Source organism: Aotus nancymaae, unplaced genomic scaffold (genome assembly GCF_030222135.1).
Source record: "Aotus nancymaae isolate 86718 unplaced genomic scaffold, 86718_ANA_hifiasm-v0.15.2.pri h1tg000040l, whole genome shotgun sequence".
Taxonomy (NCBI): domain Eukaryota; kingdom Metazoa; phylum Chordata; class Mammalia; order Primates; family Aotidae; genus Aotus; species Aotus nancymaae.
Genome location: NW_026988454.1, coordinates 87,023,011 through 87,049,010, shown reverse-complemented (window position 1 = coordinate 87,049,010; position 26,000 = coordinate 87,023,011). Strand labels below are relative to the sequence as shown.

The window sequence follows — 26,000 nt, the reverse complement described above, 5'->3', positions numbered from 1 at the left end:
GGAGGTTGAGGAGGAATCTTCTGGTGGTACAATCTTATATAGTAGTAGGTGTGCTGGGTTGTAGAGTGGTGGGTGGGTGCCAAAGAGATGTGGAGGAGGAGAAGGTGGCAAAGCTCACAGGTGGGTCATCATGAAGAACAGTGCAGAGAACTGAATTGCTATCCTGAGTGTGAAGTCAGGGAGCAATACACAAGACCACCCTCATTTCTGACACCAAATGCAGTTTCAGGGTTCCTGGAGACCATCCTCAGTTTCCACAGTTCACTAGGACTCACAGAACTCATTGAAAGCTGTTATATTCATGGTTTTGATTTGTCACAATGAAAGGTTACAGAATAAAATCAGTCAAGGGAAGTGATATATAGGGCAGTGTCCCAAACACAGAGCTGACTGTTCTCTTCCAGCAGATTCTGGACAGCATTAGCTTTCCCAGTAACATTGGAAGGCAATATGCACAAAGTACTGCCAACCAGGGAAGCTCATCCAAGTCTTGGTGTCCAGAGTTTTTATTGGTGCTCAGTCACACAGACATGGTTGATCACCCATGCATCCGACCTCAGCCTCCAGCCCCACCAAAAGCACATTGTTAGACTGTGGTGTGGCCCAAGTCCCTCAGGTAGACAAAGACATGACATTCTAAGGGGTTAGAAAGTACTTCCCAGGACCCAAGGGAAAAAAAAAAAACTTCTCTTTGGGTATGGGTAATTTATTAGTATACCTTGAGGTAATATATTTTGTTCTTCATTTTGTCCCCCTTTTCTTCTTTCTCTTCTTCTCATTTATGTCTTTTTTCTTTCTTCCTTTCCCAAAATATTTAAGGTGTAAATCTACGCCCAAACAGTCTACGCTCAGAAGACCCTCTCCTCTGCTGCTGTCAAGTCACTGACATAGTGACTGGGTTCTATGAAGTGAGAACAGGGTCACTGGCATCTCTTCATTCTGTTTGACAAATGCCATAGAGTGTGCTGGGAAAATCTCCTGGTTCCAGGTCCCTGGAGAATGTTATTTGCAAGACAGTTTCCTCCTCAAGTTGAAAAAAAGTACACAAACAAAGTCACCTCAGAAGCCAAGTACTAAAAGTGTGATTCCCATGGCAACATAGGGATTTGCCCCTTTTCACTAGGGGTAAAGCATGTTGAAGACTTATTCTGGGTCATGTAGTCTCAAATAATGAGATTTCTTTAAAATATTAAATTACCCTAAAGAAACTGACCATGTGATTCAGGTAAGGCTGCCTCACAGACTTAGAACAGGTCCTTTTAAAGCTCTCCCAGGTGTCTTTTTGTTTTATTTGAGATTTCTTTCTTTGCCACCCTGTTTCCTTTAGTGAATGCTTAGCCAGGGGAAGCCTTCTCAGAAAACAAGATTTCCTCACCTTGAGTCTTTGGTCTTCCTTAATCATCTTTAGAGATTTCTATAAGAGTAGCCTGCCTTATTATTTTTTATTATTCTTTGGAAAAATTAGACTGGGTCCAGCCTTGGGCTTATGCCTATATTATAAATGCTAAAAGGCTTTATTTGCAAATAAATTATTTCCCACATGTACTTGTTGAACTAAATCATAAGGCACAAAAATAAAAGAACTTGAATTGACAAAATGATAATTATTCACAAAGGGAAACCATTTCAAATGTGTTGATACTTACCTACACCTACATTTTGATCTTTGGACCAAAAGTTCTCTTAAATTAAGCATTTTGCTTTCAGTGCACTTATCTCAGAATTGTGGAATGAAATAAATAGGGAACATAATAGCATTATTTTAAAATAATGCAATTTGTGTCTAGTATGGTCATGCGTGGTACACTTACTTATTATGCTGAACTGTGATTTAAAATACTTCTATCCTATATTCTAAAAACTAACCTTGGGTTTTCTCCTATGTTTTCAAAAATCATTATTATATATTCACATTGTCATTAATGTTGATTATGCTACCAGACAAGTGTTCTGCTTTATAAATTTAATTAAATGTTTTATGTTTTGTACTTGTACCTTGAGGTACTCTTAACATGAAGGGGACAATTTTGTAACTGAAAAAAAAAAATCCCAATACATATAATGAATGATATGTTTCCTGCTGCACAGAACATTTAAAAGCCAAAATCCCTGCTTCAAAATGTTTTCAGGCTAAGGAAATTATAAGGAAAATTAAATGCTTTTAAAATGTCAAGAGTGAGTTAGTTCACTTATTTGGTTTGATGTATACTTATAGATAAGTATATTTTTGATGAAGAGAAACTATGAAGGTTTATTGCAAAGGTTATTTATAATCATTAAAAAATTTGGAGATAATGTAAGTACCCCAAAATAGGAGGCTGGTTGCATAACTATGGAGCGGCCATACAATGTGGCCCATAAAAGTCAGGATGTAAAATATTTAATAAAATAGAAAAATGTTTACTATATGTTGAGTGAAAAAATAAGATTATAATTTAGTATGCATACAATACTCCTTATTTGATTAGTGTGATGGCTGACGCCTATAATCCCAGCATTTTGGGAGAATGAGGCGGGCGGATCACCTGAGGTCAGGAGTTCAAGACCAGCCTACCCAACATGGCAAAACCCTGTCTCTACTAAAAATATGAAAAATTAGCTGGGCATGGTGGTGGGCACATGTAATCCCAGCTACTTGGGAGGTGAGGCAGGAGAATAATTTGAACCAGGGAGGCAAAGGTTGCAGTGAGCTGAGATTGAGCCACATCACTGCATTCCAGCCTGGAGTGACAATTGGGAAGCTCCATCTCAAAAAAAAGAAGAAAAAGCACGTATTCTATGAATAAATAATATATGTCAATATGCATGGAAAACACTGAACGGCTGTTTATACCAGGTTAATAGTGGTTCTCTTTACATAAATTAGACATGGTTTGGAAGATCATAAATCATTAATTCTTAGAGAGGAAGAGACCTTGAGATCACTTAATTCAGTTGCTCACTAACTCACCAGACTCATTCCATTTACAGATTGGTCCAAATATTTGCGAGTTTTTTCTTTTATTTATTTATTTATTTGAGACAGGGTCTCACTCTGTTGCCGAGGCTGGAGTGCAGTGATGCAATCTCGGCTAACTGTAACCTCTGCCTCCCAGGTTCAAGCGATTCTCCTGCCTCAGCCTCCCAAGTAGCTTGGATTATAGGCGCACACAACCATGCCCGTCTAATATTTGTATTTGTAGTAGAGACAGGGTTTCACCATGTTGGCCAGGCTGCTCTCAAACCGCTGACCTCAGGTGATCCACCTGCCTCGGCCTCCCAAAGTGCTGGGATTACAGGCATGAGCCACCACTCCTCACCTGGGAGTCTTTTTCTTAAAAGGACCTTATGTCTGCCTTCCTGTAGTTTCCACTAGCTGGTCCTATGTCTGCCCTCTGGAGCAGTGGGGAATAAATTTAATTCCTTATACACGACTGTTTCAACTATTTAAAGACAATTCCCAGTTCTTCCTAAATCTTTTTTTCTTCAGGGTGACAGTTCATTCAATCTTTCTTTATGGTTTCCCGACTCTTTCTATGGCCCCATCACACTTACCTGGAGGGCCTGGAGTTGTTTGCATCCCTCTAAAATGAGTCATCCAGAGTAGACTCTGTGTTCCAAGTGTTCTTTGGCCTGCTAGAATCTAATAAACCTCTTTGCTCCTTTGATCTCTATGTAGCAAAAGCTGCCATTCATATCAACTTTTAAAAGTTTTTCAGTAAGTTTCTGCATAAGCAACTATTAAGAACCATCTGATCCAATCTGAATTTATTCTATTAATTATTTGAATCCAAAGCAGGACCCATACAGCTATAACAATCTGTGATTCAGCTTCTGGTCTTTATATTAATCCTTCATATGCCGTATTTTACTTGTTTTAGTACATATCCAAGTCTATCAAATCATTTTAAATCTTGATTCTGTTCAGCAATATGTTACCTCTTTTTCAGTTCTGTCCTTCCTGTAATGATAAGTAAGCCTTCTCTATTTTCACCCATCTCTGAAAACCATTTTAAAGGCAAGGACAAGAAGTTAGTTTATGGTCTCTGATGTCCCAAATTTGCCTTTTTACAGAGGAGTTCATTGTACAGTATTTCACTGGACACCTCCCACTCATTTCCTACAGTTCTAGGGTAAGCAGGACAGCATCCCTGAACCTAGGAAGAAACTCAGCCCTGAATTTCTTTTCCTTCCTTTTCCTTTCTTCCCTTTCTTCCTTCCTTCCCTCCCTCCTTCTTTTTTTTCTTTCTTCCTTCCTTTCTTTTCTTCCTTTCCTTCCCTTTCCCTTTCCTTTTTCCTTCCTTCCATCCTTTCTCCCTCCCTCCCACCACACCTATTTTTTGTTGTTTTGTAGATACAGGGTTTCACCATGTTGCTCAGGCTGGTCTCCACCTCCTGGGCTCAAGCAATTCACCTACCTTGATCTCCCAAAATGCTGGGACTATGGGTGTGAGCCACTGCCCCCAGCCTTTGAATTTCTTCTATGTGAGTACTAGTGCTTTTCCCACCACCAGGCACAGTAAAAATAAGACAAAAAGTGGAAAACAGATATTTAAAAAAAGAGGTTTTCCCAAAAGAAAGAAGGTATAGTGAAAGAATGAAGTCCTTGGTATCAATTAGTGTTTACATATCACTGATAAGCTGGGAATCTAGAAATAGGCTGGATATCTGCCTAGTTACCCCTGTAGCTATCACCCATGTCTAGCCCATTTATTTGAAATGTGGCTTCCAGAAAAATGCTGCATGAGGGAATTCCTGGGAGAATTAATTAGCTGTGTATTTCAGAGACTCTGATAGTTATATCATTATTACATAGTGTCCTCCCTGGAGATCAGGTTCCACAACTACAAGGTGAGGGAGTTTAACTCAACTCTGTTACTCACGTCTTCCTCAGTTCAGTATTTTTTATTTTAAGATAAGTTGATGTACTCTCAAGTGGTAGTTTACAATTTTTCCTTCAAAATAACTGCTTTTCAAAATAATTCATAAAACACAGGTTTGATATTTACAAAGCCTGTCTCTTATTCAACAATTCAGTGATTTCAATCTAAATCCCTGCTTGGCCCACACTCCTCAAGCACTACTTTACCTCTACTTCACAGGCTCCCTACTTTCTTGGGAAGATTGCTGAGGTCTAACCTAACGGCTAAGAGCAGACACGTGGAAGCCTCTTAGGCCTGAATTGGTATTCTACTCAACTCTGAGTTCTACTGCTCAAGTGACCCAGCCCATCTCTCAACTTCTTAAAGCTCCAGTTCACTCATATAAAATGGGGATGGTAATTTTCAAAGAAGTGTTGTGAGGATATGTGCAAAAAAGAGTGTGAAGTGTTAAATATATTGTCTCCCACATAGAAAACACTCAAATAAATGTTAGCAAGTCAATCCATCTTTACATTTCTCTACATTAATATTTCTCCCTATCTTCACCCTCTGATCTCAAAGGAAGAAGGGTCCATACTCTTTTTCTGATAAGCTGGGAATCTAGAAATGGGCTGGATCTTGGCCTAGTTACCCCTGTACATGTGTTGTACCCCTGTACAATGTATTTGTGGCTATCAAAGTTTTATTTGGCCTAAAACAATGAAGAGGAATTATAGGTTCATGTAGCCAGAAGTCCAGAGGTGGGGCAGACCGCAGCAGCTCAACAATGCCGTGAAGAATAGCATTCTATCTTTCTTCTCTGCCTTTGCCAACTTCAGCTTAGAGTCCTTTAGGATCACACAATGGCTGTAGCAGTTACATGGCCACATGCCTCCTTTTCACATTCAAGCAGAGAACAAGAGATGCTTCCAGAACTTCAAGGCAGGACTGCTCAATTACACAGTTCCAGAAGGCACAATTCATATGAATTTCTATTCTAGAGTTATGTTTCATAATATTCATCTAAAATATAATAAGAATACTGCTTCGTGGAATTATTCAGCTGTGGCTTTGGACTTGAAAAGAGGTGTGGGTACTTGAAATTAGAATATTTACCACAAAAGAGCTACTAGATATTGAACAAGTCATCACAACATCCAGTCAACCATGTGCTTTTGAGTCCATCACCTCCTCCTTCCTATGGAACTTTTCCCTATTCATGTATCATTTTTCTTGAATTAGCAATCGTTCCCTTTTTATTAGGTTGCTTGCTTATGCTCATTCTTGCCAATGCAAAATCAAAGACCAAATATATAAATTATAAGTTAAAATTTAAAAATTGGAGCTTCCCTATCCCTGCATTTAAAAATTGGAGCTTCCCTATCCCTGCTACTCAATCAAGCTACCTTAGATTTCTTAACAGTTATCGAAAGCACAATCTACATTCATTGCCTCAAACACTGTACTGAATTTGCTTTGGCAGAGTCATTTCTCTGTAAACTAATACAAATGTCACCGGCCAGTTCCACCTTCTCTGATCACATCTTACTCCTTGAAAGTCTCTCCTTTTTTTTTTTTTTTTTTGAGACAAGGTTTTGCTTTTGTCGCCCAGCCTGGAGGGCAATGGCATAATCTTGGCTCACTGCAACTTCCACCTCCCGGGTTCAAGTTATTCTCCTGCCTCACCCTCCTGAGTAGCTGGGATTATAGGCACCTGCCACCAGGCTCAGCTAATTTTTTCATATTTTTAGTAGAGACGGGGTTTCACCATGTTGGCCAGGCTGGTCTCGAACTCCTGACCTCAGGTGATCCGCCTGCCTCAGTCTCTCAAAGTGCTGGGATTACAGGCGTGAGCCACTGCACCCACCTGAAACTCTATGCTTCTTATCTATTTATTTAATCAATATTTATTTTCTACCCGCCCCATGCCACACATTGGGGTAGATGCTGAGGATAAAACATTAAAGCACTCAGCCCTTGCCTTTAAGAAGGGATAGTGGAGAAACACCAATGAAACCACAGGTAAGAGCCATAATTTGAAAGGAGTAAGTGTCCAAATCTGCTAGGAATTAGAGAAGCTTCACCAAAAAGCAATTCTTGGACTGTCTTTTGAAGAAAATGGAGTTTGTTGATTGGAAAATGTCAAAGGCACAAGAAAGAGCATGGTGAAATCAGGGAACAAGTGGCTTGGTGTGGTTGAGGGCAGGGGATTAGAAGAAATGGTGGGGATTGAGCACAAGATGAAGTTGTTCAAGAAGGCAGAGCCAAGTCAACAAGTGTTTGGACATTGGCATGGGTCATGCACAGATACTGAAGAATTCTGAGCCACTTAATAGTATGGTCAAATTGTTATTTTAGAAAAATCATTCTAGCAGAATAGTGGAGGATGAAATAGGCAGGTTCCCAGAAGTTGGAGGACCTCAAGGAAGGTGCTAAATAATTCAAGTAAAGGAGATGTTTCTGAATTCAACTATGGTGGTGGATGTGAAGGCAGAATAAATTCAAGAGACTTTTTGGAGATAAAAAATCTATAGCACTTAGTATGGGATAATAAGGACCAGTACAAAATGGTAAAAACAGGAAAAAAAGAAATTCAGTAACATCATATATAGCAGAGGTTAGTGAAGAAAAGGACATAGAATATCCCTGCTTTTTCCCTGACTTTTATGAGTGGTTATCACCATTGGCTTTCAGCCCTATACCTCCACAGAAGTACTCCCCAATGATATAGCTGGGGAAAACCTCCCTGCATTTTCCTCTTCATAATTCCATCAAATATTATAGCTTCCGCAATTATAGCTATTTTGTAAGCCCCAAAACTACACATTTGAGTCTGAGTCTTTGGATGAAATTCCAATGCCAATTTCCAGTTACCTCCTCTGTGTTCTCTGCTTGGATGCTCATCTATGCATCTCTAACAAAACTGAAGTCACCATCCTCTCCAAACTTATCCCTTCTTCTTTGTTTTCTAATCTGTTGGTAATAATTGTCTTTCTAGCTGGACACATTTGCATCCTTATCAATTAATTCGTTCACTCATCAAATATTATTGGGCACCTAAAACCTGTCTTGCACCAATGACTATGTGCTGAGGATATGGTGGTGACTTAAAGTTCTTTCTCATATAGAACTTCATTTTAAACAACAAATTATGTTATATAAGGGCAGTGATTTAAAATAAGAGAGAGAGCACAAGAGTGTTTGCTTTCCACATTTAATAAGTCGCCAAGGCCTTTCCCTTCACTTTTAATGTCTCTGGTATTTATCCTTATTTCTCATATCCCACACTATCCAAGTTCTACTTTCAATGTGTCTTATTTGACAAATGGCAAAAATGTCTTGGTTTAACCCAATTCATTTGAAAAAATATGTATTGAGTCCTTACCACATGCTGGGCACTAGAATTGATACAGATCCCAAAATGATCTCTAAAAAATTTGCAATCTAGAAAGAGGGAGAAAACAGACATCCAACCCACTTAAATACAAAACAAAATTGATAAACTTAGAATTATATTCAACCAGCCATGGAAATTCACAAGATGGGGAGGTTCTGGCGAGGAGTCAGTTAAGTGAGTGGTATTCAAAATGCTGCCTGAAGAATGGATGGGACCTTTACATTTGCATTTGGGGAGGCAAAAGCACTCTGGGTAAAAGACATTGGATGAGTCAAGAGAGGAATATCGAAAAGGACAAATGTCCGGATAATAGTGGGTGGTGCCATTTGCTGGGAGCTTAGGTTACTGGTAGAGGACGCCGAGCGTAGGAAGGCAAACTGGGGCCATTCCGTGAAGAATTTAAAAGGCTGGTTGGAGGAATTTGTATTTAATTCATTAAACAATGGAAACGTATTTTCTTCTTTTCAGAACATGCATTACCTTTTGTTAATTTGTTTATAAAACGCGACATAACTGCTTTCCACTAACCTAGGATATTGGCACATGTGTTAGAATAGTACCTTATTACATGGAAGCTAGGCAAAATTTGGTAGATAGTGGTATGAATGTATTTATGCCCACAAAATTACGTTTTTGAGCTTTGGAGTATTTTAGGGTTCCAATTATTTTGAAAATAGAAAAAGACTGCAGTGAGACAATTTACAAAGTTCTATTCTCTTAACTTTAGATAATGAGGAAAGAAAAGTATTCTCCTTTGGCATTTATCAAAATTCAATGAACTGGCAGAGTCTAAAAACCACAATAAATGACCGGGTGTGGTGGCTCATGTCTGTAATCCCAGCACTTTGGGAGACCAAGGTGGGCGGATCACAAGTTCAAGAGATTGAGACCATCCTGGCCAACATGTTGAAACCCCGTCTCTACTAAAAGTACAAAAATTGGCTGGTGCGGTGTCTGACGCTTGTAATCCCAGCACTTTGGGAGGCTGAGGCGGGAGAATCACGAGGTCAGGAGATCGAGACCATCCTGGCCAATATGGTGAAACTCCGTCTCTACTAAAAGTACAAAAATTGGCTGGGCGTGGTGTCTCATGCTTGTAATCCCAGCATTTTGGGAGGTTGAGGCGGAAGAATCACAAGGTCAGGAGATAGAGACCATCCTGGCCAACATGGTGAAACCCCGTCTTTATTAAAATACAAAAAATTAGCCAGGCGTGGTAGTGCGCACCTGTAGTCACAGCTACTCGGGAAGCTGAGGAAGGGGAATAGCTTAAACCCAGGAGACGGAGGTTGTAGTGAGCTGAGATCATGCCACTGCACTCCGGCCTGCGCAACAGAGCAAGACTCTGTCTCAACAACCACAACAAAACACATGTGACAATAAAATTTTAGTAGAGTATCTTCAGATGTTAATGAATGTCTGAATGAAAGTACCATAAACATTGTTTCTTCTAAATATATGTAAACAATTACCCATTTCTAGAATTAGACATTAGTTTCCAAAAAGTAATTTGTCTTTCTAAACAAAAAGGATTGAATTGTTTAACTTAAATTTTGCATCAAGTTACAAAAGGAAATTCCCATTTGAACTGGTTTATTTCAAAAGCAAATAAACCAGTTGAAGTTTTCAAATACAGAATTATATGTATTGTGTTGATGACTTGTCATAACAAACAACATTCTCATTTAACTCTTGTTCTGTACATGGACAATCTTCAAAGTATAGAATTGATAACAAGTATAGTACTAACTTTGTACTAGATGGAGTAGATTTGAAACCCAGTAAGATTTCAAAATTGGCCAACTTTACCAAGAAAACATGAAGATAGGTTTCCATGGATTTAGAGAATCAATAGTGCCCTCTAAAGGAAATCTATGTGAGGTACATTCAATATCTAGGTTTAATTCAGCACTTATTCCACCAAAATGGTACTTAATTGTAACTTCTAATAATATAGATTAAATATTACAAAAAGAATGCAGGCCAGCCCTACTCATAAGTATCACAAGCGGCCGAAACACCAATGATGGACTGGCTGGCAGAGTCACTTCAGCCCTAGTTGCTTCTGCTCCTTGTGAACTGTTGCTACCATCCTTATGGAAAGTTCCTAGAAAGGGAAAAGGGGATAAAATCAGACACCCTAGATTTGGAGAGACTGGAACCCCAGAAGCAGATCCAAGTAGGTATCTTGGGAAAACGTGCTACACTGAAGAAAAAAATGTGTAGAATCTAATGCTGAGAAAGCCTTGTCAGCTTTTGCCCAGAGCAATTGCTGAAAACCTGTGTATCAGGAAAGACAGCCAAATTAGCTGAATTAGAAGAGGGCAGGCAGTGTAGCTTGGCTGAAACATATGAGCATGAAAAGAAAAAGTGATAGGAAACATTTATAGATTTTTATTTGTCCAACTAATTTTGTGGTTTATTTTTATGTTTTTGCTTCTATCCATCTTTCAAACACACAGATCCATCCACAAATAGCTTGATAATGTCAGAAGAAATGCTGGGTAAAACAATATATTGCTATTATCGATTAGGAAAAGGGCAAATCTTGGTGATTACTATCTGACTTACAGACATTAAAAAGTCAGTGAGTCAGAAGATTATTAGCTCCAGATATTAATGGCTGTGGCAGAGTTATTGTCATAATGAGATGCTTGGGAATGAAAAACGCATCATTTATTCTGTTACCAAAACTACACGTATAGAGCACTGTTTATATTTTTAAAACTTTTCCTCCAGAGTTTAGGTCGTTTTATCAGACAACAAAGATCACAGATTAGGTTGGCACTTAGCACATACACCTGTAGACAACTTACCCTGATATATTGGACAACTTACTCTGACATATTACTATATATATATTTCTGTACCTGAGCCTCACAGTAATCTGTGGGGTTGGTAGAGCGGCTATTAAAATAGCAGAGCAAGAAAAAAAAATCTTGTGGAGCATGAATCATATTATGTGGGAAAATTAATTTTCCAATATCTATTTTTATACTTATTGATTGAAATATTAAAACACTTGAAGATATATTAGGTTAAATGTGAATGAAAATAAAATATCTGCTAAGATGGTACTGTGGCGTCAATCACAGTCAGCAAAGCTATTCCCCAGCTTTTGGGACAATCCAGGTTAAATGGCAGATTTCAGCAGAGACAGCTATGGTAAGTAGAGCAAGGTGATAGCACTGCACCATCTTAATTAGACGTGACACATTAGTCCAAAGAAATCTGGGAATTAAAGCAAATAGAGCCATCTTTAGCAGCTTCCTCAAAATAAGACCAGAACTAAAAGTTGTGTCATCAGAGCAGCAGGAATGCGGGAGCTGCTGGAAGCAGCTGACTGTTATCCCACATCACATCGACTCACAGGCCTCCTAGGGTGTATTTGGAACTTCACAAGCTAGCGTTCAAAGGGGCTTTAAATGTTTGTTTAGGTTTTCCTTCCAATGGCTCTTAGAAAAGAGAGATCCCAGAGAGCATAGATTCCTTAAAATCTCCAGGGCAGGAGGTAACACAAAACCCCTCCTCCTATGATTTATTCTTTTTAGCTAAGAGGCTGATTTAAAGGAGGAGCCAAAGATGTACTTCTAAGGAGTTTATCACCACCACAGTGTGGCACAGTGGCTGGCTGGGCAGGAACCACAGGATTCCTTAGTTCTGACTGCCCTGTCTCCAATGTGTAATGGGAAAGAGATGTGCAGCATTCTCTTAGCATTTTCAGAATTCCCTTCTGGAACCAACGCCCTGCTCAAGAAAAATGGCTCTAGATGAAGTTTGAAACTCATAGGTGCTTCTCGATGAATAAGCAAGAACGTTTCTAGCCTGGGCCACAGACACAGCCTAGGTACAAGTGAGTGTTGGAGAAGCTGCCTGCAGTGCCCTGGTCATCAGCCACAGCCCTGGGCCTGAGGAAAGGGCTGCTGTGTTCCTGCTGATGTCCAGAAAAACTGAGGCTTATCACTGCCACAACATAGCTCCACTTGTCCTGTTAGCTATGCTTATTATACTGCACTATATGGTCAGCAGTACTTGGACACAGATAAAAAATGGCATGGACAGCATTCCATATGGTTAGGCAGGGCAAGTTACTATAATCCCCAATCGGCTGCTAACAAAACTAACAGAAGAGTTAAATAATTGAACCTGAGGACACTGCTAGCAAACAACCCTCAGTTTCCACCCTTTAAGCCAATGCTTTTTGTCACTTATACACTTTCCTTTTGAACTGTGTCATGTGTCAATGAGGCAATCTGATAAAACAACGAACACGCAAGGGAGGAGAGCAGGACTTCCCCTTAGACTCTCCTTTCTAAGGTCTTTCTGGAGAGATCTTAAAACGGTCACTGTTTTCATAAGAATTTTAAGCTGGAAAGGACAGAATTTTGTTGTGATTTTTAGGGGTGATGAAAAGGAGTAAATGTATATCTTTTGGTGTCTCCTATGGGATGTTCAGAATACATATCCACAGAATCTTTTGGGTGTTTATGAAAACTGGCCAGGATAATGGGGTTCTGCTACATGTCAGGATGGGGGAGGGTGTTCCTGGGAGACAGGTCTTGAAGGGTACTACATCAATAAAGGAAAATCACCTGTATGAAAACCCTCTGTCAGGTCACTGCAGTTATTAAACTATGGAGTCATTCAGGATGTTTCTTGTGAATAATGGAGCAGTTATTCTTATGAATTTTAGTTTTATTTTACTAGATTTAAGCAGTATTTTGTTGTCCAGAAAAGCAGGAGCCCTGGGAAAGAACTCCTGAAGGTCTTGTGAGACAGAACAAGGAAATAATAGTCAATGGGGCTATTTACCTAAATGAGCACTGACAGAGTATTCATGACAACAATAGCTTACTTGGTCTTCTGATAAAGAGAAAGAAATTAAATCCTGAAAAATATTTCTAAAGTCTTACTCATTACAGGGGCAATCAACAGTGGCAGAGAAACTTCAGCCCTAGTTTATTCTTTTCACTGTGAGCTGTTGTCACCATCCTTGTGGAAAACTCCTGGAAAGGGAAAAGGTGATGATTCATGAGTAGAAGATTGAACATACTGGATTCTCACAGATGGGAAACCCAGAAGTTAGGAAGTGGCATTTGGCGTCCATTAGCCCAGTAGCCTAAGATTGTATTAATCAGGAAAATATACTTTTACGAGCATCAAAAATTGGAAAGGTAAAAATGACATTGCTGGAACGTAGGGTCCTGGGAGCCATCTTCCTCCCATTTGGGGCATTTTTCTGTTAGCAACCAAGACTATGGAGACATGCAAATGCAGTTTGCAGCTGCTGCAGGGGCAGCAGGAACCAAACTCTGGACTCTGGTGTCCAGCGACTGTGGTGTTGGTAGCTTTCTAATTCTGGCTTTCTATTGTCTGAGTTGTAGCTGGATGATACATTCTTGAAGTCAGGTAGCCTCCTGATTGTAAGTCAGTCAGTGTTCTATGAATCACACCCAGAAGCCCAATCTAGAGCCTGCTCCTCCGGTTCTTCTAATTTCATAAGCACCTCACTCTCTATATTAAATCCTTTCTGTTTAAAATACTAGAGGTTTCTGTCTTATGTACTACACTGTCTGATGCACAGAGTACTAGGAAAAACAAGAGAGACCTACAGTAAACATGTTCTGTTGACATTTTCATTTCAGTAATAAAGAAATAAAATCTAGGTAAACAAAGAATTTACTAAAAAGAAGAAATCTGAATTAAAATTCTCTGTAACACTTAATATCAAGAGAATTAGCATGGTATCAAATTGGGGAAAAGTGCATGTCCCTAAGATTTATAATCCATAATTGCATAATACAGACTCTGAGAAACATGCAAAAAAGAAGTATGCTTAATTTTGCTTGCCCAAGTGTTTCCTAAATTCATTTCACAATGACAGTCATTATTTGGGAAATACTAATTTACTTAATTATGAGGGGAAAAGTATAGTGTCAATATAACTAAGAAAATATTTGACACATCAAAAACAAAAGATCAAAACTTACAAAGTGAAGACAGATACAGAAGAAAAACCAGTAAGCAGTAAAACCAATAGAGTTAAAGTCTAAGTAATTGTTAATACAGTTAAGAAATTTAGTATGCATATCAAGTAAAAGTTTTGGAAGGGAATGTAAAGTAATAATAATAACAATATGAATTTATGTTCCTATATCATTTGAACAAAAACTAATAAATGGGATGGGGGAATGAAGAAAATAAGATAATTTTTATATCTTCCCCTGAGAGGGTCAACAGATTTGGGTTATTCTTGACCCAGACAGAAAAATTTAGGAAATAAACAAATGAGTGAGTAAGTGTTTAATGATGAGGTAATATAAAAGTACTATGATTAATAACATTCAAATCAATAAAGAGAAAAAACAAAACCTAACAGAGGAAAACAAATCAAGAACTTCAAATATTAGATGGTCAATGTAAAACAAAACCCAGTAGTGACAACTCTAAGTGTAACAAGCAAAAAAGACTTATGCTGGCTTTTAAAGAAATTCAAATACATGCTCTTTATAAGAATATCAAACACAAAACCATATAGAGGGCATGAAATAAATCAAGGGATGAACAGAAATATGAGACATGCAAACCAAAGAGAAGTAGGGGGTCTTAATGTCAACACCAAAATATAATTCAAAGTAAAAGAAACTACTTGAAGCAAAAGGGAGACTTTTACGTTGCCAAAAATTACACAGTAATGACAAAGGGAAGGTATACTATTTTCTCCCTCTGAGTAGTCCACCTAATAAGTGTTAAGTGTTAAGGTGCACCCCCAGAAGTGCCTCTCCTCAGCTCTCATTTGTTCCTTCCACAGGGATGACTCATTTGATCAGTGAAATCAGAAAAGGATCATTCTGCATTCATGGACTCCTCTCCTTGACACACTCACTTACCCACCTGAAACCAGCATCAGTTCTACATGGAAACCTCCATGAATCACAGAATAGTAGAATTAAAGTCTGGCTTTGGAAAAATTCAGCCCCTCCCCACCCAAGTCATCCAATGAACAGTAAAACAGTGAACAGTAAGACAGTGTGCTTGCTATGCAGACATAACTGGAAGATACACTCCCAAGCATGCTCTTCCAATCACATTGTTGTTCCTATCCCTACTATTTAAAAATTCAGGGCTACCGCCTTTTCTCATCCACCTTTATTTATGACTAAATAAAGTGAGTAAGTAGTGGAAAGTCTATTTTGGCTAGAAATTCAGTCCTGAATTAGAGAAGTCCTCTAATTCAGTGTAGCATGCAAGGAAGCTAATATTTCATCCTATCCAATCCGATTTAAGTATCTTTCTCAATTAGTTTATAAACTGGAAAGGAAAAAGTTATAGGTAATTAACACCCTCCAAACCTCCAAGATGGGGACCATTAACTTTATTGAAAATATATTAGAGAAATACATAGGAAGAAATTGACAAAAATCACATTTTATTTTCGTTTTTATTTGTAAAAATAGAGATGGCTGGGGGTGGGGGGGTGGTCTCACTATGTTGACCAGGTCTCAAGTCGTCCTCCCATCTTGGCCTCCCAAAGTGCCAGGATTACAGGCATAAGCCACGAGGCCTGGCCGACAAAATAACATTTTAAAAGGGAAACAAACACTCTCTTTTAATCTTTAATTGAGCAAAATGACAAAGAGCAGAACTGAAATTTGTATTCTACAAACAGAGGGTTCTCATTCTTTTCATGTATTTATGAAAAAAAAAAAAAAAAAAAAAACCCTGCAAAACTTGATCATATACTAAGCCCCAAATAGAATCTCAATAAATTTCAAAAAGTGGCAATCCTACTTGTCATGTTCTCTAACTATAGAAATAAAATCAGAAATTAACAATATAAGACCATGGCAAAATAAAATTTAAAATGAATCCGAAATATCAAATAATCTTAACCATCTGGTCAAAGAGGTAATTAAAATCACAGTTTAAGATACTGAAATTGTATCAGATGCTTCTTGTGTACCACCTCACATATTCTTGGTCTTATCTCTGATTCCAGTTATATGTGTGGCAAATATTTCCACATAGGTTGCAAACTGTTTTGTGAATAGAACAGCTCACCTAAAGGGTTAGTCATACTCAGCACTCATGGATTATCAACTAGGAAGTGTGGGAAGGAGTCAATGGAGAAATACTTCTCCCCTTTGTCTTTTGAGAAGACAATTCAAGACATGCTCAGTACAATTCTCAGAATTTCCTTATCAATTCCCTAATGCACACACAGATTGCAGTTCCCTTCTTTTCCTGTTTTTTTCTGGCCCATCACTCGTACTTTCTGGGATCACTTCCCTAACAAAGTACTTGTACACAAGTTCTTGTGTCAGGCTTACCTTTCCCCTTTCTGGGAACGTAAGTAAGCCAAGTATGGTCCTGAAAAGCAAACCCTCAGGAGCCAGGTGGTATCATTACCAGTCAGATAGCAACAAGAATCTCACTGTGGTGGGATGAACTTCAGATAACTGAAAGATGACTGGGGACATTACTGCAATAAGATTGCCTATAAGCATTGAATATATTTAACTACAGAATAAAGATTAAAGCAAATGCAAAATAAAGTATGAGAACAGAGTGTAAATGTTTTATGTCTTGATGGTATGAAAATTATAAAACTAATAAAAGTTGGGAAGAAAAAGGGGAAAAATATAGGTGCTATAATAAGTATACTGCTTTCCCTAACTGTAATAGTTTAGAGTTGAAAGGTATTATTTAAAGCTGACAAAACAAGTAGTAGAAATATAAAAATATTTAACAGTATAAAGAATAAGAAAGACAATATTATATTATCAACTAAAATCTATTGTTGAAGAGAAGGAGTCATGAAAAAGAAACATGCTAAGTTTCAACATTGCAGAATATGGAACTTATAGAGACTGCCCAAAGTAATAGAAGACCTAGGAAAAAACCGACAGACCTAAGAAAAAACGAAAGACCTTTCTTAATATGAGAAAAAAATACACACATACACACACAAAGAAAAACCATATAGTAAAAGACATTTTAAGAACTGCTAAAGCAGAGTACACAAAATAATACAATGGAATAAAGATCAAACATCTGAATATCAATAAATGTCAAGTTACTTAATTTATACATTGAAAGAAAGATTTTTTAGACTGGATCACAAAACCATCCAACTCTGTATTTTATACAAGATACACACCTAACACAAAATGATCCAGGAAGGTTAAAAATAAATACTAGGCAAACATCCCTCAAAATAAAAATAGAATCAAGATCTTAGTATCAAAAAAGGTAGAATTCAGACCAAGAAGGAAGTAATAATCTATAAAAATAAAAATAAGGACTTTCTTAAAGCCAAATGGCACAATTTACAGTGAGGGTATAATTATGAATCTTTTATGCATCAAATAACACTCCTGCATATTGAATAAAGCAACCATTACAAAAATTACAAAGAATAACAGAAATACAATCTACTAACATAATTCACCACATTACATTGAGACAATCACAGCCTATCTGTGTCCACCAAAAAAGCATATGAAAAACAACTGAACAGCCATTTTTTATTAAAAATACTCAAGTAAAATGGGAAAAGATGTATATTTGCCTAATATAATAAAATAAATCTATCTCAGCCTTAAAGTCAGGATCATCCTTAAAAGGAAGAAAAGCAGAGCAACTAAAAAATATGTCCAACACAATTATGACCACTATCACCATTATTATGCAATACTGTGCTAGAGAAAGAAGCCAATGCAATTAGCCAAGAGAAAGAAATCAGAGAGCTATAAAATGGAAATGAAGACTTAAAACTATCATTATCAAAATTATTATGTACCTGAAAAACTTAAAAAATAGCTTTTACATATACAAATACTAATGATATGAAAGACCTCAATAACAATGGCAACACAAAGGATTAAAAATCTACAGAATTACAAGAAATGTGTAAGACCATTTTGTTTAAATGTTTTAAGACCATTTTGTTTAAAAGTTTAAAACATTACTGAAGTATAGAGAAGAATTAAGCAACGGAAACATACACTATATTCTTTGATAGGTAGGCCAAACATCATAAAAGCATTGATTTAATATTTAAATAAGAGCACCAAAATGTTTTTTAAAAAAGCTAAACGAAATGATACTAAAGTTTATAAGGCAAAGTGTATACATAAAGAAAAACTCTGGAAAACTTGGGATGAGTAATGGTGGAGAGTCTAGTCATTAAATATTAAAATGTATTTTACAGTTTCAAACATTAAAATAGGGTGATACTGGCATATGAATAAATAGGCAACCAGTGGAACAGAATAAAAATTCCAGAAATAGATCTAAATACATAAAGTAATTTAGTCTATAATAAAGATATAATTTCTAATCAAACTCAAAAGATGGGCTTTTTAACAAACGGTATCAGGCTAGTTGGATAGCCACATGGAAAAAATTAAAGCTATATTTCTCAGTGTATATATATGTATAAACTCTATAGAAAATAAAACTTAGGATGTTAGATAAAAATTAGAGAATCCTTTAATAACCCTAGAATAATTAAAAATAAATGATTGATAAAGTTTACATAAAATAAAAAAGTAAGCATGGTAAAAAGAAAAAAAAATAACCAAAATCAAAAGATAAGAGATGATCTGGAAGAAAAGTTTTCAAGTCACATCACAGGTAACTGACTAATACATCAAATATATAAATTAGTCTCAGAGATAAAGATCAATAACCTAATGGTAAAATGGGGAAAGAATATGAATAGGTAGTTCAGAAGTGTATGGCTCTTAAATGCAATCTCCAATTAAGAGAAACACAAATCTCCTTACAAATAATGAGCCATCTATCAAAAGGGTGTAACAGGCACTTATACTGATGTGTGTGTAAACTGGTTAAAACCACGTCGGATAGTATCGTAGTGTCGGTTAAACTAACAAATGATATACCTTCTGATCCATCAGTTCCATTCTGGGAATTTCTCCTACAACTATACTTACACACATGTAAATGTACAAATTCATTCAATGAACCATTGTCTGTAATAGAGAAGACTGGAAGCAACCCAAATACCTCTCACAGGAGGACTAGTAAATTAATGCTGGTATATCCATAAAAATTGATTAGCATGAAGCTATCTCTTCAAAGTGAAGAGGCTCTCTATGTAATGATATGAAAAGATCACTGTATTATTCTCCTAAGGCTATTATAACAAATTACCACAAACTGGGTGGCTTTAAAACAACAGAAATTAGAATATTCTCTTACAGTTCTGGAGACTAGAAGTCTGAAATCAAGGTGTTGGCAGGGACATATTTCCTTGAAAGACCCTAGAAAAGATGCTTCCCTGAGAGCTTCTAGTGGCTGCTGGCAATTCTTGGTGTTCCTTAGCTTGTAGACATCACTTCAGTCTGCCTCCATCTTCACAAGGCACTCTCCTCTGCAATAGGGCTTGATTAAATAACTGGGTACTTCAGCTAGTCAAGTTGACATATAAACTAACCATCACAGTAAGAAATATAACGAATAAAAAGCAAATCAATGTACACAACAGTGTATAAAATATGCCATATTTACATGGTGGCAAGAATGACAATTCATATTGTATTTGCATACATTTTGGAAGTGTCACTCGTTCTCAAGAAACTAATGAAAATAGGTTTTAAAAAATATTTATGTATATTCATAAATAGATTAAAGACAGGAAAAGGAACAATAATGTATTACATACCTTTTCATATCATTTTGATTTCTCAATCATGGAGTATATTTCTTAGCCGAAATGTTTAAGAAAGAATATACAACAGTAAGATATGTGGTACTGACACCAAAAAAAGAGGATCATTAGAACAAGATATAGAACACACACACACACACACACACACACACACACACACCCCCCTAAAATGGCATTTCAGATGAGTTGGTTGAACTTTAGGTTAATTTTATGTTCTTTTGCTTATCTATATTGTCTGTTCCCTCTAACAGCTTGTTTCTTTTATATCAATAAACAATTTAAAATGTCTTTAATACCATTTGGCAAGTTTGGCAGAGGCAAACAAGCACCAAAGCCTTTTGAGAATCAAAAAGTTCCTCATTTTCCTAAAAAGGTTTAAAAACTGAATGTCTCCCCTATTAAAGAAAACTTTTTTTTACCTTGAAGGATTTGCAGAGAGAGGAGAATGAAGAAGGGCCAGCAACTTAATTAACTGTACAATTCAGATATTTATGAAACTCAGAATTAACAGGGAGAAATTAGCTTTAGGAAAACCATTTCCAAAGTGAAAACTGTTTGACAGAATCATTTATTTGTTATTATTGTTTGCTTTTTACATACTGGGTAATCTTGTGCACACATGGCTACAAATTCTGCATATGTAGGATTGAGACAAAGATCAATATCTCTGGTGTAGATCTCTTTGTTTGTTGGATATGTCCATATGGATATCCCACTACAAATTCAACATGTTTGAAACAGAGCTACTCATGAATTCCTGCCTTCTAAATCTGATTTTCTTATAGTTTCCATTTCAGTCAGGGTCTCTGTCATCTCCTAAGTTATTGGGGGACTCTTCTCTCTCCCCCTCTCCCACATTCAATTGATTACTAAGTAGTATCAATTCTCTCTCATAAATAACTCTATGATTCATCTATATACGATATTTCCACTGACTTTTTCATTATTTCTTATCTGCAATTCCTGAACTGTTTAATCCATTTTCCATATTAGTATAGAAGTGCATATTTCAAAATGAAAATCTTATGTCATATTGTCATCTAAAAATCCTCTTATGATTTCTAGTAAATTGTATTATATAACAGGAGCTCCATAAATGCTTAATAATGAATGAATTAATGTACAACTGCAAGATGGGCAGGTGTAGATTCAGGCATACTTTCATACTTATTAGCCATAAAATAATCACTAGAAAAAAAGTCACCCAGATAAAGCCACTAGTCCTTAACCTTTGAAACAACTATTCATATCACACCAAACTATTAGAGGTGAAGGTCTGTTTTTCTTCATATGACTCTTGATTTTATTTTACTAAATCAACCAGGGACAATGGTTGCAATTTATATAAAATTTTGAAATCAATTATATCAATAAATAATTATTATGATAATTACAATAGGATTTCTGCAGGGCTATAGATACAATTGAGATATATCAATTGAGATGTATTTGCAAATGGTGACATAAAATTCAGAACTTTTTCAGCTTCAAATTCATATACATTGAGCAACCCAAAGAAATGCTCTCCCTAAAATAAAAATGACTAATTCTCATCTACTAAATTGGTATTCAAAGCACACTCTTTATAAGTATACGTAAACACATTTCTGCAATACTAAAAGCATCCGGAGATATACAGCACTTACCTTGCTATAAATTTAAATGCAATCCTGACCTGTGTTTTTATGAATTAATAAAAATGTTATTTGGGCAATCTGAGTTTTGCAGTTAATCAAGATAATTGTATCTTTAAGAGAGTATCCTAGCAACCTCTCAACAGCTAAGAAAAAAATCCAACTGACAATATACACTGATTTGATTAATGCTGCTGGACTCCATCAAACTTTGCAGTTAATCAAAAAGACACTTAAAACCAGAAACAGAAATTAAGTTACAGCTGAAAATGAGAACTACTGGTGAAGGGTACTAAGAGAATAATTTCATAACTAAATGAGAACTCTTTACTCTGGAGCATGTTTATCAATAAGCAGAGTAACAAGGAAATTGATCAAGTTACGACTCCAGTGGGAGTGTCAAAACCAGTATATTCATTACTGTAAGAGATTGCTCGTCCCATAGCCAAAATTACATTGGCATAATCACAGCTTTATAGATATATTCAAAACTTGCAATGCCACTACATTTTCACTGGCCTGTCTGTCCGACTGTATATTTTCTAGTGGAGATGGATTTTATGGCACCTGAGCCTTGGAGAAATATGCTTCTCTCTTCTACATTTGGAAGTAGACCGATTTTCACCACCACTTCCCCACTTCATCATCAATATCAATATTTTATATGGCCTGATACTTGGTACCATGTAAACAGATTACAGAGAAACAGGTCTCTTCTAGACAACGTGGGTTTTGTTTTTGTAAGACAAAAATATAAATAAAAAGCCCAAAAAAGACATATGAAGACTTTGTATAGCAAACAAAATCCAAACTTGATCGACTGTTAGTTAATAAACATTTCCTCTAGATGTATATAGGAATGCTTGTTTATATACAGCTGTCTTCACATACACTGAGGAGTGGACACATGAGAAACAGGAATACTTAATTGTCTCATTTTTCTTTTATTTGAAACTATTACCTGTATATCAGCTAATTTATTTTAGATAATTTTAGTATTTTTTAAAGCTCAAGCATAGAAACTACTTGACTGGACCATGAAGTACACACACACACTCACACATACTTTTCTCAAACTTTCAAAAACCTGAACATTTAAGAAATTTGTTGCATAAAAAAATGAATGTTCACAAAGAATGTCAAATTTAAATAACATTGATTTGTTTTTCTTGAGGGAATGCTCTAAGAATAACGTTTTGAAGCTTTTTCTGAAAGTTTGGGAATCATAGGTAATAATGGAGGAATGCTATATGAACTACCCAATCTTTTCTGTGATGATTGTTCTAATAGAATTCCTCTTTTGTAACTAGTTCAAAGTTTCTGACATGTCAACCACACAGAACTGACAGTTAAAGATCACAACTGTTTGCAGTCACAAAATGAAAAAGACAGTGGCTTCTTTCTAGTCCAGACAGTGTGCAGTGTGTAGAGGCAAAGATGAGTCCATATACTGCACCTGCTCATTGTGATCACAAGCCCTAGATGCTAGATTTAAATATGGGAAAACCTTCCAGGGTAGCCATTTCTTTATAAAAGGAACACCTACTCACCCCAATGAGTGTTACTTTAGAATAGTGGTTCTCAAATGAGCTGCATCAGGACCACCTAGAGGGTTTGTTCAAATACAGATTTCTGGCCCCTACACGCAGTTTCTGATACAGTAGGTCTGGAATAGAGCCAGAGAACTGACATTTCTACCAAATTCCCAGGGAACATTGCTGCAGCTCTGTAGGTCACACTTTGAGAACTACTGCTTAAAGTATAAAGTAAATTTATTTAAATGATGCTGAATCTGTTCTTCAAAAGGAAAACGTTAGTTACTGTCCAGGGAAACACCACAATTTTTTGCCTAGGATGAAGGAGTGCATGGTATTAATTATAAAACTAGACTTCAGAAATATGGGCTCCATTTTTCTATATCCTAGACAGAGGTCATAATGTGTAAAGCAATAACACTAACAGATTTTCCTGGCCTATGTTCTTTGGTTGTTATTTATTCTATTTCTCTTCTGAAAATTGTTTTAGATAAAAAGTATGAAGGTTTGTCCTGATTACTTGGAACTCCTCTATAAGTACTTAAGAGAGTAAATATTACAGGTAAAACAGAGATTAGAAGCAAATATTGAGACTAAATTTAAGATTCGGGGGGGGGGCCGGGCGCGGTGGCTCAAGCCTGTAATCCCAGCACTTTGGGAGGCCGAGACGGGTGGATCACAAGGTCAAGAGATCAAGACCATCCTGGTCAACACGGTGAAACCCCGTCTCTACTAATACAAAAAAAACTAGCTGGGCATGGTGGCGCGTGCCTGTAATCCCAGCTACTCAGGAGGCTGAGGCAGGAGAATTGCCTAAACCCAGGAGGCGGAGGTTGCGGTGAGCCGAGATCGCACCATTGCACTCCAGCCTGGGTAACAAGAGCGAAACTCCGTCTCAAAAAAAAAAAAAAAAAAAAAAGATTCGGGGGAAGTTTTTATATAAGAAAAAAAGCCTTCAACAAACCTTTTTTTCTAGGTATACTTCCAGTCAGTAGCTGTGATTGCCTATGTAAAAAACTCTCAAGTTCTTTATATCAGGGTAAAGAAAAATGTGATATCTATAATGTCCTGTTATAGACTGCACAAAAAGTATGCCTAACCAGAATCAATATCAACTGGAACCAGAAATTTGAAATTTGATATTCAGGTCAGTTAAAGAGAGAAGAAAGACAGTCACCTTTGGCTATGGTAGTTAAAGAATCCCTGTAGTTCTACTAGTGGCAGGGAGACAATCCTGAATTCTAATGCTCTGCCTTCAGTCTGGGCTTCTGATTTGTATCTATTACTCCTCCATGGAAATGGCTGGTGAAGCAAAACTATGTGTGTAAATCTCCATCTGCCATAGGCTGCTTGTCCACAAAAGCAGCAAAACATCTCTATGGAATACCTCTGTATGAATCTGTAAAGAAGAGTCCCACTTCAATCAAAGACAGAAGATTATGAGGTAAGATAACACGTGTAGTTTTTAAGATTCCATACTGATAAGCTTCTGTTCTTTAAAAAAAAAGTTTTGGTTGTTGATACAGAAATTAATGCTAAATAGATAATGCTCTCTCTCTACTGACATGCTTCATCATATTACCTATTCTTTCCTCTCAAAAATACACTATGTTATTTAATCTTCACAATAACCTTGTGAAGATTATATGATAGATCGTATCAGCTCTATTTCACTTCTGGAAGATCTTAAGAAAAGTTAGATTATTTGACAAAAGTTGTAATTAGCAACCGGCAAACACTCCAACCCAACTTCTGACTCCAAAGTTAGTGTTTATTTTATTTGATTCTAGTTGCTGAGTTCTTAGTTTTATTTTGTCTTAGACTGAGGTACATAGAATATAATCACTTATATATGGATATGTATTTCACAAATCTATTTAGGATGGAAAATACACATTTGGGTCTCTAAGTCTTTTCTATGAATTCTAAAATGTACATGTCATATCCGTCTTATCTACTGCTGATAAATCCTTCACCCTTTAATAATCAATGAACTTGATTGGGCGTGGTGGCTCATGCCTGTAATCCCAGCACTTTGGGAGGCCAAGGTGGGTGGATCACAAGGTCAAGATACTGAGACCATCCTGGCCAACAGGGTGAAACCCTGTCTCTACTAAAAATAAAAATTAGCAGAGCGTGGTGGCACATACCTGTAGTCCCAGCTACCTGGGAGGCTGAGGCAGGAGATATCACTTGAATCTGGGAGGTGGAGGTTGCAGTGAGCCAAGATCATGCCACTGCACACCAGCCTGGCAACAGAGCAAGACTACGTCTCAAATAAATAAATAAATAAACTTCACAATGCAACCTCATCATATCTTATTAAAGAAATGCCTCATTCCTGGGAATAAGGAGTGCTGAACAAGTAACTAACTTTTAATGTTTATTCTATATTATTTTTGATTAAAATTTTTAATTGAAAAATATAGAATATTTTTTGTATGTCAAAAATTCCTTCATCAGGGAGCTATGCCTTCTCCATTTCACAAAAATCCTGTTAATTCTATGAAGTGGGTTAAGAGTAGGGATCCATCCTTTCCCTGCACAAGGGTACCACCACCACCCTTAATGCTAGGCACACAGCATAAATTGGGCTAATCAGACTTCTGCCAGACTAGAATTTCTTTTTTTGGGGGTGAGGGGTGGGGAGAGGTATGTCAGATAAAGGAATGATGTGGGTTCAAGCTACCAACTGCAACAACTGCAATATTATCAAGTGTAAAGTTTATCTGAAAATGAGACCCAGCAGTGGACAGAGTAAGTACTATTATTTGAACGTCTGGATCCAACTACATTTTATTAAGCTTTCTGGATTTGAGACAAAAGTAATTTCCTTATTTTGCCTAAGCTAGTTTGATTTGGGTTTCTGTCACCACTTAAAGACTTTTTAGACTAAAG

General features: G+C 36.8%; 2 protein-coding genes across 2 annotated transcripts in view; one reads left to right on the top strand and one right to left on the bottom strand.

The window, feature by feature from the left end:
* SH3BGRL2 (SH3 domain binding glutamate rich protein like 2) overlaps nucleotides 1-26,000 on the top strand; it is a 287,777-nt gene that overhangs the window by 51,054 nt on the left and 210,723 nt on the right. The window contains exon 5 of the transcript XR_010336701.1: nucleotides 820-2,166. The gene's annotated coding sequence lies outside the window, so the exon portion shown is untranslated. Of the gene's footprint in view, nucleotides 1-819 lie in introns of the transcript that reaches the window.
* The window catches only part of LCA5 (lebercilin LCA5), an 85,664-nt gene that overhangs the window by 7,820 nt on the left and 51,844 nt on the right, over nucleotides 1-26,000 (bottom strand). The gene's annotated exons all lie outside the window — the stretch shown is intronic.